Consider the following 15,119-nt stretch of genomic DNA (forward strand, 5'->3'; position numbering starts at 1 on the left):
GATGAGTTGCCGATCCCACTTGGCCATCAAGGAGAGAGAGTACGAGTTAATAAAGGAACATGTGTCAGGTTCAAAATTGGCCCAGAAGTTGCCCAGAGCGACGAACCAACAGTGTTTGCCGCTCCATTGATTTATACTGTCCCACTAACTTACCGCGGTATTTTCTTCGGGCACTTCCTCTAATAGGAAGCAGAGAAGAGTTCAGTGTCAGTTCAGGCGCAGCTAGGACCCATGGGAGAAGAAAGAGGATCGATCCCTCCCCTCGAACAATCAGATCACAGCATTTTTGACACGCTGCTTTCACTGCCTCTGCAGGCTTGGAACGTTAAACCAGGAAGTGAAAGGTACAACATTAAAATCATTGTAAAAACAGTTACAGACAGCGAAAAAAAAAGGATAAGAAATAATCAAATTAAATAAAAGAGACAGAAGGGAAAAGTAAAGAAAAAATGTTCAATTCTTTAATTTTAAAAAAAAATTAATGCCCAAAAACTATTAAAGTAAGGAGTAATGTGACTCCACATTTTTAAAAGTTAATTTTTAAACTGTTTGGCAGTCATTAAGACTGTTAAAACTTAGTTTAGACCTGGTATTTTTTAAAGCATACCTGTTTTGTGGTGATATTAGTTACTTTCTAGCTGGGCAGATGAGCAAGTTAGCGCTGGTCCCTTGTTTCTACTGATTCCAGCCAGCAACATCCCTTTAATTTGAAGCTGTCATATCGCCAGCAAACCAGGAGCAGCAAGTTCCAGATTTTCACGTTTCACTGCACATGGTGCAAATGCCAGAACTTGCTCCTCGATTTCGCTACTAACAACAGTGAGCTCTGTTGAGCTCTCCGTTTTTTTTTTAAAAAGCAATTTCTGGGCCAATATCTTTTAAATAAAAGATGCACAACAAACAAGTCACCTCATTGCTATTGACTCAAGAACAGCATAGCCAAAAGGATGAAAGTGGGCTGCTTGAATAGTGTCTGATGCAGAAAGCTTAAAAGGAAGAGAATATATTTAAAATGTGGAGGGAAATAAATAACAGATGTAAGGGATTAGGCATCTGTGCCTGTCACACTGCTCAAGAACCAGTCCAGTCAGTGTGGAGACTAACAATGGATGCACCGTGCAGTGTGCATTGCTAACAGGGCAACTCCACTGGAGTTGGAAAAACAAGCCTGGGTTTGCACACTGGACTAAACAATGAACGTTAGTGCAAAGTAGATGAGATATACTGGCTGGAAAGAATTCAAGTGTCAACTATTGGGACCACAGTCATGCCAACAGCAACATGCGGAAAGTGTGCAAGGTAATGTATGATGTCCCAGTGCTGTTGGGTTTATTCCACAATATCTTTTTAAAAAATGAACCACAGACCTGTTAAGATTTATACTATAAAATCATCCGTATCGCAGGTTTGACAATTGTGTTACAGCCACAGCCACAGCCACTTCCCCCTCCCCCATCCTATAAAGTATCATGTTTACAAATTCATGATACAATCTTGAATCATTTTACACATTATTAAGCATGTCACTCTCTAGTCTCTCCTAAATCTCCTACCTGGCTCATCCAGGTCATGATAGCAGACAGGAAATTGGGAGTGTAACAACAACTTTTGGGTCAATGAAAGAGATGGAGAGAAATAACTGGGGTGTGAGCAACATATATGTGGAAGTTGACCCAATGTTTCTAGATAATACCACCATGGGGTTGCATGCAGATAGTGAAGAGAAGGAATGAAGAATGAACCAGGGGTGCACCATAGGTAACCATGTAAGCAGAGGAGGAAAAGCCATTAGGAGCAGTGTACAGTCTGCATTGAGTCAAGTGCAAAATGAGGAGACCAGAGATAGACTGCAGAGCAGAGATATTGGAGGAGAATGGAGCAGTCAATTATGTTGAAGGCAGCAAAGAGGTCTAGAGGGTGAGGAGAGATAGGAAGATACAGTCACAGTAGTGCAGTCTTAGCACTGTAAGCAGGGCTAATGTCAGAATGAACAGAATCAAATAAGGAGTGGTGAGAGAGGTGGGAGTGTAGTTACAAGGCAATAACACATTTGAGGACTTCAGAAGAAGGGAAGGTTTGAGATAAGGCAGACGTTAGAGTGCAGAGATTCGGGGTCGTTTTTGAGGAGGAGAATGAGGACAACGCTGCGCAAAAGACAAAGGTTGATGGGGGTGAGAAGGCAAAGTGGGACGGCGTGGGAGTGAATCGAGGGAGCCAGGTGATGGGAGTCATTGTCATGAAGCCAATTGCCCTCGCCTGCACCTGGCGGGAGAGAATGGAAAGGATGAGGGAATGGTTTAGGTGGCGGTCAGATCATGGAGCTGGGAAGTTGTGGGAAGGCGTTGGGAGGCAGCAAGTGGAGGCAATGTTTTGAGTCTGAGATGAGGATGGAGGTGAGGTGGGGGAGATGTGAGGAGGTGCCGAGCTGCTTCTGCTCTTCAGGAGGATCTTGGAATAGTAAGCAGTTTTGACCGTGGAGACAGAACGACAGCACCACTTGAGATGATCCAGCAAGTAAACAGCCCAGCTTTACGAAGGCCAAGTGCGTTTGAGCTTATACTCGGCTGAGTTGAGGAAGTAGAACTGGGGGAATGGTGGAAGTGAGAGATTGTACAAGAGCTGAAGGGGAAAAGATGTCAAAGGTGTTGGTGATACAGTTATGGAGAAAATTGACAGAGCTGTCAGACCATAGGCAGAGGAGGGGAGAGTTAGAGAGGGTGTTATAAAGAGTTGGGGGTACTTTTTCCCAGAAGTAAATGTAGAGCAGCTAGAAGCAGACAGGGAGATTTGTAGGAGAATGGAGATAAAGAAATAGTCGGAAGGAACCTTGATTGCGATAGAGACCATGGGGGTGTTGAGACACGTGTGATGACCAGAGTGATGAGGTGGTAATGAGTGTGGATGGGGAGTTGATGTGGAGCGTGAGGTTGAAAAGGTGAGCAGAGCACATTTGAGAAAGGCAAGCAGGGTAAGGGAACTTGGAGGATGACGTGAAGGGCAATTTCAAGCGAAGATTGAAATCATTAAAGATGAGGAGCTGCTCTCTGCAAAGACAGATTTAGGCGAGTCAGGTGCCTAGGGACCTGGGAGTGGGGAGTTGATAGGCAAGATCAACATAGATGGCAACAGTTTGATAACAGTAAAACATCCAAATGACAGATATGCACATTCAGTCCTTTAGCCTGGTAATCACATCTGACCTGTGCTCAGTCATACAAGTGGTGAAGATAGCTGGAAAAGGTGGTAGAAGAGTTGGAATCCTTAACAACAACTTGCATTTATATAGTGCTTTTAACGTTGCAAAACCACCCAAGGCGCTTCACGGGAGCGATTATCAAACAAAATTTGACACCAAGCCCCATAAGGAGATATTAGGACAAGAGATCAAAAGCTTGGTCAAAGACTTAGGTTTTAAAGAGCGTCTTAAAGGACAGAGGTAGGGAGGCGGAAAGGTTTAGGGAGGGAATTCCAGAGCTTAGGACCTAGGCAGCTGAAGGCATGGCCGCCAATGGTGGAGCAATTAAAAATCGGGGATGCACAGGAGACCAGAATTGGAGAAGTGCAGGGATCTCGTAGGGCTGGAGGTGGTCACAAAAATAGGGAGGGGTGAGGCCATGGAGGGATTTGAAAACAAGGATGAGAATTTTAAAACTGAGGTGTTGCCGGACTGGGAGCCAATGCAGGTCAGCAAGCACAGGGGTGATGGGTGAACGGGACTTGGTGCGAGTTAGGATACGGGCAGCAGTTTTGGATGAACTTAAGTTTATGGAGGGTGGAAGATGGGAGGCCGACCAGGAGAGCATTGGAATAGTCAAGTCTAGAGGTAACAAAGTCATGGATGAGCTGAGGCAGAGGCAGAGATGGCCAATGTTACAGAGGTGGAAGTAGGCAGTCTTGGTGATGGAGCAAATATGTGATCGGAAGCTCATCTCCGGGTCAAATAGGATGCCAAGGTTGCGAACGGTCTGGTTCAGCCTCAGACAGTGGCCAGGGAAAGAGATGGGGTCAGTGGCTAAGGAATGGAGTTTGTAGGGGGGACCAAAGACAATGGCTTGTGTCTTCCCAATATTTAGTTGGAAGAAATTTCTACTCATCCAGTACTGGATTTCAGATAAGCAGTGTGACAAATCAGAGACAGTGGAGGGGTCGAGAGAAGTGGTCGTGAGGTAGAGCTGGGTGTCATCAGTGTAGATGTGGAACCTGATGTGTTTTCGGATGTTGTCGCCGAGGGGCAGCATATAGATGAGAAATAGGAGGGGGCCAAGGATAGATCCTTGGGGGATTCCAGAGGTAACAGTGTGGGAGCGGGAAGAGAAGCCATTGCAGGTGATTCTCTGGCTACGACTGGATAGACAAGAATGGAACCAGGCGAGTGCAGTCCCACCCAGCTGGACAATGGAGGAGAGGCACTGGAGGAGGATGGTGTGGTCAACCATGTCAAAGGCTGCAGACAGGTCAAGAAGGATGAGGAGAGATAGTTTACCATGGTCACAGTCACAGAGGATGTCATTTGTGCTTTGATAAGGGCCATTTCAGCTCAGTTCATTTCAGTGTAGTTTGGTTCAATTGATAGCACTCTCTTCTAAGTCATAGAGCTGTGCTGAAGTGTCAGCCTAGATTACAAAAATGCTGTATTATGTGAGTTACCATCCTTTAGATAAGATGTTAAACCAAACCCATTTGCCTGTTCTGGTGGTTCAGGTAAATGTTAAAGGTACCATGAAACTATTCAAAGAGCAGGCACTTCTCCTGATATGCTGGCCAACATATCTTCCTTAACCACTATTATCACTAAAAACAGATTAACTGGGCAGTCATCTCATTGTTGTTTGTGGGACCAAACTGTGTGCAAAATGGCTTCAGTATTCACCCACATAACAGTAAATGCGCAAATTAATTCATTATGTGTTAGAACATAAATAGGAGCAGGAGTAGGCCATACGGCCCCTCGAGCCTGCTCCGCCATTCAAGAAGATCTTGGCTGATCTTCGATCTCAACTCCACTTTCCTGCCCGATCCCCATATCCTTTGATTTCCCCTAGAGTCCAAAAAGCTATCTATATCAGCCTTGAACATATTCAATGACTCAACACCAACAGCCATCTGGGGTAGAGAATTCCAAAGATTCACAAGCCTCTGCATTACGAAATTCCTCCTCACCTCGGTCTTAAGTGGCCAACCCCTTATTCTGCGATTATGCCCCCTAGTTCTAAACTTTCCAGCCAGGGGAAACAACCTCTCAGCATCTACCCTGTCAAGCCCCCTCAGAATCTTATATGTCTCAATGAGATTACCTCTCATTCTTCTAAACTCCAGAGTGTATAGGCCCATTCTACCCAATCTCTCCTCATATGACAACCCTCTCACCCCAGGAATCAATCTAGTGAACCTTCGTTGCACCCCCTCTAAAGGCAAGTATATCCTTCCTTAGATAAGGAGACCAAAACTGTACACAGTACACCAGGTGTGGTCTCACCAAAGTCCTGTATAATTGTAGTAAGATATCCTAACTCTTGTACTCCAATTCCCTTGCAGTAAAGGCTAACATGCCATTTGCCTTCCTAATTGCTTGCTGTACCTGCATGCTGACTTTCTGTGTTTCTTGTAAGAGGACACCCAAGACTCTCTGAACACCAACATTTAATAGTTTCTCACCATTTAAAAAATATTCTGTTTTTCTATTCTTCCTGCCAAAGTGAATAACCTCACATTTCCCCATATTATACTCCATCTGCCACCTTCTTGCCCACTCACTTCACTTTCTATATCCCCATGCAGATTCTGTGTCCTCCTCAGAGCTTACTTTCCCACCTAGCTTTGTATCGTCAGCAAACTTGGATACATTACACTCGGTCCCTTCATCTAAGTCATTAATATAGAATGTAAATAGCTGAGGTCCAAGCTGAATTCCAGAGGTGAGGCGAGAGTGACTGCCCTTGACATCAAGGCAGCATTTGACCGAGTGTGACACCAAGGAGCCCTAGTAATATTGAAATCAATGGGAATCAGGGGGTAAACTATCCAGTGGCTGGAGTCATACCTAGCACAAAGGAAGATGGTTGTGGTTGTTGGAGGCCAATTATCTCAGCCCCAGGACATTGCTGCAGGAGTTCCTCAGGGCAGTGTCCTAGGCCCAACCATCTTCAGCTGCTTCATCATTGACCTTCCCTCCATCATAAGGTCAGCAATCGGGACGATCACTGATGATTGCACAGTATTTAATTATATTCGCAACCCCTCAGATAATGAAGCAGTCAGAGCCTGCAAGCAGCAAGACCTGGACAACATCCAGGCTTGGGCTCATAAGTGGCAAGTAACATTCGTGCCAGACAAGTGCAAAGCAATGACCATCTCCAACAAGAGAGTCTAACCACCTCCCCTTGACATTCACCTGCATTACCATCGCTGAATCCCCCACCATCAACATCCTGGGGGTCATCATTGACCAGAAACTTAACTGGACCAGCCATATAAATACTGTGGCTACAAGAGTAGGTCAGAGGCTGGGTATTCTGCGGTGAGTGACTCACCTCCTGACTCCCCACAGCCTTTCCACCACCTACAAAGCACAAGTCAGGAGTGTGATGGAATACTCTCCACTTGCCTGGATGAGTGCAGCTCCAACAACACTCAAGAAGCTCGACACCCTCCAGGACAAAGTAGCCCGCTTGATTGGCACCCCATCCACCACCCTAAACATTCACTCCCTTCACCACCGGTGCACAGTGGCTGCAGTGTGTACCATCCACAGGATGCACTGCAGCAACTCAACAAGGCTTCTTCGACAGCACCTCCCAAACCTGCGACCTCTACCACTAGAAGGATAAGAGCAGCAGGTACATGGGAACAACACCACCTGCATGTTCCCCTCCAGGTCACACACCATCCCGACTTGGAAATATATTGCCGTTCCTTCATCGTGGCTGGGTCAAAATCCTAGAACTCCCTTCCTAACAGCACTGTGGAACAACCTTCACCACACGGACTGCAGCAGTTCAAGAAGGCGGCTCACCACCACCTTCTCAAGGGCAATTAGGGATGGGCAATAAATGCCAGCCTCGCCAGCGACGCCCACATCTCATGAACGAATAAATAAAAAGCACCGATCCTTGCGGCACCCCATTTAAATAGGTTTGGGATGAAAGATGGAATAAGATACTATATAAATGCAAGTTCTTTCTTACTTTTCATAGTCAGCGATTCTGTTGTTCTACAAAACTGTAACACCCATTGGGAAATAAGGAAGGGCAGGTGACAGAAGTGTTGGTGAGGGATCACTTTGGGACAAGTGATCATAATTCCATTAGTTTTAAGATAGCTATGGAGAAGGATAGGTCTGGCCCAAAAGTTAAAATTCTAAATTGGGGAAAGGCCAATTTTGATGGTATTAGACAGGAACTTTCAGACGTTGATTGGGAGAGTCTGTTGGCAGGCAAAGGGACGTCTGGTAAGTGGGAGGCTTTCAAAAGTGTGTTAACCAGGGTTCAGGGTAAGCACATTCCTTATAAAGTGAAGGGCAAGGCTGGTAGAAGTAGGGAACCTTGGATGACTCGGGAGATTGAGGCACTAGTCAAAAAGAAGAAGGAGGCATATGACATGCATAGGCAGCTGGGATCAAGTGGATCCCTTGAAGAGTATAGAGATTGCCGGAGTAGAGTTAAGAGAGAAATCAGGAGGGCAAAAAGGGGATATGAGATTGCTTTGGCAGATCAGGCAAAGGTGAATCCAAAGAGCTTCTACAAATACATAAAGGGCAAAAGGGTAACTAGGGAGAGAGTAGGGCCTCTTAAGGATCAACAAGGTCATCTATGTGCGGAACCACAAGAAATGGGTGAGATCCTGAATGAATATTTCACATCGGTATTTACGGTTGAGAAAGGCATGGATGTTAGGGAACTTGGGGAAATAAATAGTGATGTCTTGAGGAGTGTACATATTACAGAGAGGGAGGTGCTGGAAGTCTTAACGCGCATCAAGGTAGATAAATCTCCGGGACCTGATGAAATGTATCCCAGGACGTTATGGGAGGTTAGGGAGGAAATTGCGGGTCCCCTAGCAGAGATATTTGAATCATCCACCGCTACAGGTGAGGTGCCTGAAGATTGGAGGGTAGCAAATGTTGTGCCTTTGTTTAAGAAGGGCGGCAGGGAAAAGCCTGGGAACTACAGACCAGTGAGCCTGACATCTGTAGTGGGTAAGTTGTTAGAGGGTATTCTGAGGGACAGGATCTACAGGCATTTGGAGAGGCAGGGACTAATTAGGAACAGTCAGCATGGTTTTGAGAGAGGAAAATCATGTCTCACGAATTTGATTGAGTTTTTTGAAGGGGTAACCAAGAAGATAGATGAGGGCTGTGCAGTAGACGTGGTCTACATGGACTTCAGCAAAGCATTTGACAAGGTACCGCATGGTAGGTTGTTACATAAGGTTAAATCTCATGGGATCCAAGGTGAGGTAGCCAATTGGATACAAAATTGGCTTGACGACAGAAGACAGAGGGTGGTTGTAGAGGGTTGTTTTTCAAACTGGATGCCTGTGTCCAGCGGTGTGCCTCAGGGATCGGTGCTGGGTCCGCTGTTATTTGTTATTTATATTAATGATTTGGATGAGAATTTAGGAGGCATGGTTAGTAAGTTTGCAGATGACACCAAGATTGGTGGCATTGTGGACAGTGAAGAAGGTTATCTGGGATTGCAACGGGATCTTGATCAATTGGGCCAGTGGGCCGATGAATGGCAGATGGAGTTTAATTTAGATAAATGTGAGGTGATGCATTTTGGTAGATCGAATCGGGCCAGGACCTACTCCGTTAATGGTAGGGCGTTGGGGAGAGTTATAGAACAAAGAGATCTGGGAGTACAGATTCATAGCTCCTTGAAAGTGGAGTCACATGTGGATAGGGTGGTGAAGAAGGCATTCGGCATGCTTGGTTTCATTGGTCAGAACATTGAATGCAGGAGTTGGGATGTCTTGTTGAAGTTGTACAGGGCATTGGTGAGGCCACACTTGGAGTACTGTGTACAGTTCTGGTCACCCTATTATAGAAAGGATATTATTAAACTAGAAAGAGTGCAGAAAAGATTTACTAGGATGCTACCGGGACTTGATGGTTTGACTTACAGGGAGAGGTTAGACAGACTGGGACTTTTTTCCCTGGAGAGTAGGAGGTTAAGGGGTGATCTTATAGAAGTCTATAAAATAATGAGGGGCATAGATAAGGTCGATAGTTAAAATCTTTTCCCAAAGGTAGGGGAGTCTATAACGAGGGGGCATAGATTTAAGGTGAGAGGGGAGAGATACAAAAGGGTCCAGAGGGGCAATTTTTTCACTCAAAGGGTGGTGAGTGTCTGGAACGAGCTGCCAGAGGCAGTAGTAGAGGCGGGTACAATTTTGTCTTTTAAAAAGCATTTGGACAGTTACATGGGTAAGATGGGTATAGAGGGATATGGGCCAAGTGCAGGCAATTGGGACTAGCTTAGTGGTATAAACTGGGCGACATGGACATGTTGGGCCGAAGGGCCTGTTTCCATATTGTAACTTCTATGATTCTATGATTGTCAGCCTGTTGGGGAAGCTGCAGAGAAAATCTTTTGCTGCTGGACTCATTGCAACCTAAAGTATTGTAATATATTTTTTAAGTGAATTTTTCATGGTTAACTGAGTTCTTTTTCCTTTCTGGCTTCAGTACTATGTGGAAATTCGACCAGGGTATTGTGACTCACTGCCACAGTTCTTCCTTTTAGTTGAGTTTCTGTTGAAGAATCAGATTGAGATTGCCATTTGGGAGGGGGGTGATGAAGTAAGGATTTCCATTCCAGAATGGTATTCCTGACTGACTAGGTACTTATTTCTGATGCATTCCTTTGACATTTGGTTTCAAAAGCCCTCAGTGGAGTGTAAAATCAGGCATGCAATCTGAACCATCCCGCTCTCGCCGGGCGGGTTAAGTTACAATTGTGATTCTTATGCATGCGTTACCAGTCTTGAAGTAGATAATGAATAATATAGGTCACAAGGTTAGATTGTGAGCACAGATAATGCTGGAAACACTCACAGTTGTGTCCAACCAAGAGTCAGTACCTTCACAAGAATCATAGAAAGGTTACAGCACAGAAGGAGGCCATTCGGCCCATCGGGTCTGCGCCGGCTCTATGCAAGAGCAATCCAGCTAGTCCCACTCCCCCACCCTTTCCCCGAAAAGAAATGGGAGAAAACTGGCAAAACAACAATTGTCCCGAGCTGATTATCTTTTGCTTTGCACTGTCATGTATATAATTGTATTGATCCAATAGTACCGCTTTGGACTCTCCAATGGAAGCACTATTGAGATGTTGGGTGCATGGTTATGCAGCAAGAACTCTAGTTGGTGAGTCTGCTGTAATGGAGGAATCTTGGACCACCCACTACAAAAAAATCTTTATCTGCCATGATGATTTTTGAGGTGGGATCCTAGTTCTTTTTTCCAATGATCTGAAGTGTCCATATACATAATTCTAAATGCCTTTCTGAATGGCTGATAAATCATTCAGAAAGCTCCCTTTCACTGGACTATTCCAATGCTCTTCTAGCCGGCCTCCCGTCTTCCACCCTCCATAAACTGGAGCTCGAACAAAACTCTGCTTCTTGCGCATCCCCGATTTTAATCGCTCTACCATTGGTGACCCTAAGCTCTGGAATTCCCTCCCTAAACCTCTCCGCCTGTCTCTCCTCCTTTAAGACACTCCTTAAAACCTACCTCTTTGACCAAGCTTTTGGTCACTTGTCCCAATATCTCCTTATGTGGCTTGATGTCAAATTTTGTTTGATAATTGCTCCTGTGAAGTGCCTTGGGACGTTTTACTACGTTAAAGGCAATATATAAATGCAAGTTGTTGTTGGTCAGGTATTCAACTCTACTACTTCCAAGAAATGTCAGCAATGGGACCTGCGCAAAACTCAAGTCAGGATTTCTGCCACGTGTTTTGTAACAACCAACATTCAAGTTTCTGGACACCAGCTGCACCACAAGTTTGCATTCAAACCAGTTAAATTCATGTGTCAGGAAACCCACACATCAGCAGCCTGCTCAGTCCAAAAGCATCAATTTAATTTTAATGAGCTAAGAGACTATTTACTCTTCTTTCTTCCTTTGTATTTTCTGTAACTTTCTTCAAAATTTCAATGTGTTCCTCCCCTCCAAGCTATACACTACTGAAAAGGTGGGCACAAAACCAACTCCAAAGCCTCTCCTATGTTGCCTTTCACCCCCTCCTCGTGTGAAAGCGTCTGGCCCCCATTAAATCTCTCTTTCCGATGTCAAAGTTAAGATTTAGAACTTAGTCCGTGGAGAATTGCAGGCGTGAACGGCTTTGGCACATTACTTAGTGCCTCATTAGGCTTCCTAATTTGTTCAGTCAAAAAACTGCCTCTATCATTGTTGATAGGAGCATATGAAAGTATGAACATAGTTTCACCAAATATGAAACGAACATTTTCTTTCTGTCTTTTCTCTTTGAAATGTTTCTACATATCCATTTCCCCACCAATCACACCCACCCCAACATATATTCTGCTTAAATGTTTCACTAAATTTCTAACTTGCTTTGTTCCTGATGTTTCCAAATAAAATATCCCAATCCTAGTTTTGATCTTGCTTTCTCCTCCCCTTCCCATCTCATCCCCACAGTCTCCTGACCCTAGGCACAGCATTAACACTGCTGCCCTCCCTATCACTACATTATTATTTAACACAAATTTTAAACATTAACTCGGTTATAAAAGTGACAGAGAACCATCAAAAAAACAAAACCAACAACTTTCTTTGCATTACATTCGCAGAAGAAAGTTTTCTAGCCACGTCTTTACTTACTAATGGAAACATCAATGGAAACTCAGGGCAGCCTTGTGGCAAGTCAGTTCAGGCCTCAGGAAAAAAAAAGTGAGGTATATACCAGAATACAGCATTTTTTTTAAAAAAAGAAACCCAGCATACAGATGAACCTCGTCCACCACTTACTGATTATTGCGTGCATATTGAGCATATTATGGCTAATTATCAGCATCACTTTAGATCCAGAAAAGCTTTCTGAAAAGCAGGATTAGTCAAAGAACTATGTAACCCCAGTAGTTGTGACCCTCAATGTTTGCTTTGCTAAGCTTTATTCAAAAGTGCAGTATAAAATACATCAGGGTGGAACAGCACTTCCACAAGAAACTGTTATTATACAATTAAGCAAGACTCGACATTCCTCCCAACATTCCTTCCCTGAGGCCATGCAGTATTCTGCTAAGGAACAAGGGGTGCTGAGGAATATTTTATGTTCCTCACAAATGATTCCTGGATATTTAAGGCAATCCTGCTCGGGCAAGTTGATTTATTTTTTTTCTTTAGTGTCCTTCAAGAATTGAAGTAATGACCAACATCTCAAGAGTGGTGGCGTACTGTGCCAGGTCTTTGGCTTTGAGTACAGGCCTTGCATGCCAGCTACATTTCATACTTTGTGGCTTGGCCCTGGGGAGGCTTCTGAGGCAGGAGCATAGGGCACCATCTCTGCTTATCTCTCACATAGAACATGTACTCTCACATCACACAAATAACACAGGAAGTTATATGCAGCATTAACCGTTCACTTACTTTGCATTTTAAAAAAATCACATTGAAAGCTTAGGCAACATTAAAATGTCCACAAACTTTGCAATACATTTCCTTTTGTTCCCTATTATGTGCAACTTTACTGTAATAAAACACAGCTTGGGTCCATCAATGAAACTTGGCTCCATATAGCAGTAAGGGACCTTAACCCTTCATCACCACAACTTTATTATTAGGTTTAAACAAAGCACATCCTGTTTATTTGTTTCTCAAGGAGCTTGTATACTGCAATAGGAGACGGACAGATGATTAAACATTGAGACACAATTGATAACACTCTTTCTTCTGGCTAGAAGGTTGTGAGTTTGAGCCCCATAGCAGGCGATTGAGTTCGTAATCTGAGTTGATACTCCAATCCAGTACTGAGGGTGTGTTGCAGCTGCAGTGGTGCCACTATGCACTACATTATCAAAGATACCATAGGATCTTTAACGTCTACCTGAACTAGCAGCTGAGGTCGGCTGGTTCAGGTGGACTGTTGCAAATTTCAGGACTGCCTTATATATTCTCTGGCGTGCTGTCCCATAAGTGGTCCAACCATCCTACGTCCAGGAGTGTGCCCATACTAACCAATGTCTAATTATACAATAGCATAACCCAGGGCTGGAATAGGACCCCTCCTGATCTGAACTGGATACTGTATCTTTCAAATGTGCTGTCAGCTGCACTTCTCCAATCTGTCATTAGATGGATTGCAAACACTTTAGTGAGACAAGGTTAGATACAAAACATTAGGCCACTCAATTTAACAGGCATACTCAGCTGTTCCACCCTTATGTATTTTATATTGAATTACTGAATAAAGCTTAGTAAAGCAAACATTGAGTGTCAAAACTATTGGGGCTACATAGTTCTTTCACTAATCTTGCTTTTCAGAAAGTCTTGCTGGACCTATATATGCTGCAGTGGTGCTAGTTAGCCATAAAATAATCAATAATGCATACAAAAATCAGCAACCAAAATGAACATACAGAGTAACCATTGTAAAAGAACCTCACTTCAATCAATTTCACTTCTCTCCTCAAAAATTAGAGAAAAAATAATGAAACATACACCTTGTCCCTTTTGAGGGCTGACTTACTTGTTTTATGGCATCACCTTTCTTCTAGACAACTTCTAACAGCAAACACTGACCTCCTGCATACTTCCAGCCTGTGCCTTACAATCTCCTGTTTAAAACCTGACTAACTCACAAATCTCTTTTCTCCCCTTTCTCTCCCTGCATTCACAGGAACTGGAAGGGCAGTGTCTCCATTACCTTCTCTGTTCAGGGATTTGACAGTAGACCTGTCAATCAAACTGACTTAACTCCCCCCAGGGTTGCCAACTCTGATTGGAAGCATTCCTGGAGGTTTGATCACGTGACATTCTGACCACCTGACTTCTACAAATGTTTTTGCATTTACCTTATAAAGGTTGGGCTCTGTAGTTGAGTAATTTTGCTCGTAATTTCGCACCAGCAGCTGTTGCGTGACAATTTCCAAGAAGCAGGAGGCCACTGTGAGCAGGGGAAGAGGGGAAACCAAGGAACCTCCCCCCATTTCAGAGAACCCCACCCCCCCCCCCCCCCCCAGAAAAGCTTCCATTTCAGAGACCCCCCCATTTCAGAACTCCCTCTCCACTCCATTTCAGAGCCCCAACCCCAGTTTGCCGAGATTCCCAACTCTCCGGTCCCCTCCCGACTTCACACCAGCCGGTCCCAGCTCTCTGCCGCAGTGGCTGGGTGGCATCACCAAGCCGGAAGCTTTTCCAACAGCAGCCGGTGATGTCACAGAGCAGGGGGTGCACTGAGGCGGGAAATTTAAATCGCTGATCTCCTGAGCTGTTGGAGGCAGCGTCAGGGGGGGGGAGCCCCCAATTCCAGGAAACTTTCGATCATTCCAGGAGGATTGGGAACCTTACCCCTTTCCCAAGAGAATATTCTTGGCCGACATCTCATGCTGGGCTCAAGGGAATAGAATCACCTCCCCCAGCACCCCCACCCATAGAATAGTTTGCTAAGCCATCTGAGAGAAGATAAAGAATGGCTTAAGGCCCCCAGTCTTGTGGAAATCTTTACAATGTCTGGCTCATTAACACCTCAAGCCCACCCTTGCCCTCCTCCAAAGGGGCATGATTTTGACCCTGAGCTGGGAAGGGGGCAGGGGGGTCAAATTGGGAATGGGAAACCCGGAAGTTCAGGTTTCCCAGACACCGTACGATTTTGACGTAAGGACGTCTTTTATTTTTGTTTGTCATCCGACAGGCCAACCTGATTGACAGGCTGGCCTCAGTCGGACGGGAGATCAGCCAGGGAGAGGACGTCTTCAGGTTAAGTCTTCAGATAAGTCTTTGATTGTATGGATGGGGGGGGGGGGGCATAGGGCACTGATGGGCATGGGGGCACCAGCAGGCATGGGGGTCGGGTGGGGAGTCGGTCATGGGGGGGTATCGGGGGTCATCGCGGGGGTCCGCAATCAATTGTGGGGGTTTGGAGGTCAGGGGTCGT

At 44.9% G+C, this 15,119-nt stretch overlaps 1 protein-coding gene across 1 annotated transcript in view; it reads right to left on the minus strand.

Annotated features, from left to right (window-relative positions):
• Positions 1 to 13,847, minus strand: part of LOC137338109 (coagulation factor XIII A chain-like) — a 288,396-nt gene extending 274,549 nt beyond the window's left edge. Inside the window, exon 1 of the mRNA XM_068001790.1 lies at positions 13,713 to 13,847. The gene's annotated coding sequence lies outside the window, so the exon portion shown is untranslated. The remainder of the gene's footprint in view (positions 1 to 13,712) is intronic.
• Between the last annotated feature and the right edge of the window lie 1,272 nt (positions 13,848 to 15,119).

This window comes from Heptranchias perlo, chromosome 2, assembly GCF_035084215.1.
Source record: "Heptranchias perlo isolate sHepPer1 chromosome 2, sHepPer1.hap1, whole genome shotgun sequence".
Classification (NCBI taxonomy): Eukaryota; Metazoa; Chordata; class Chondrichthyes; order Hexanchiformes; family Hexanchidae; genus Heptranchias; species Heptranchias perlo.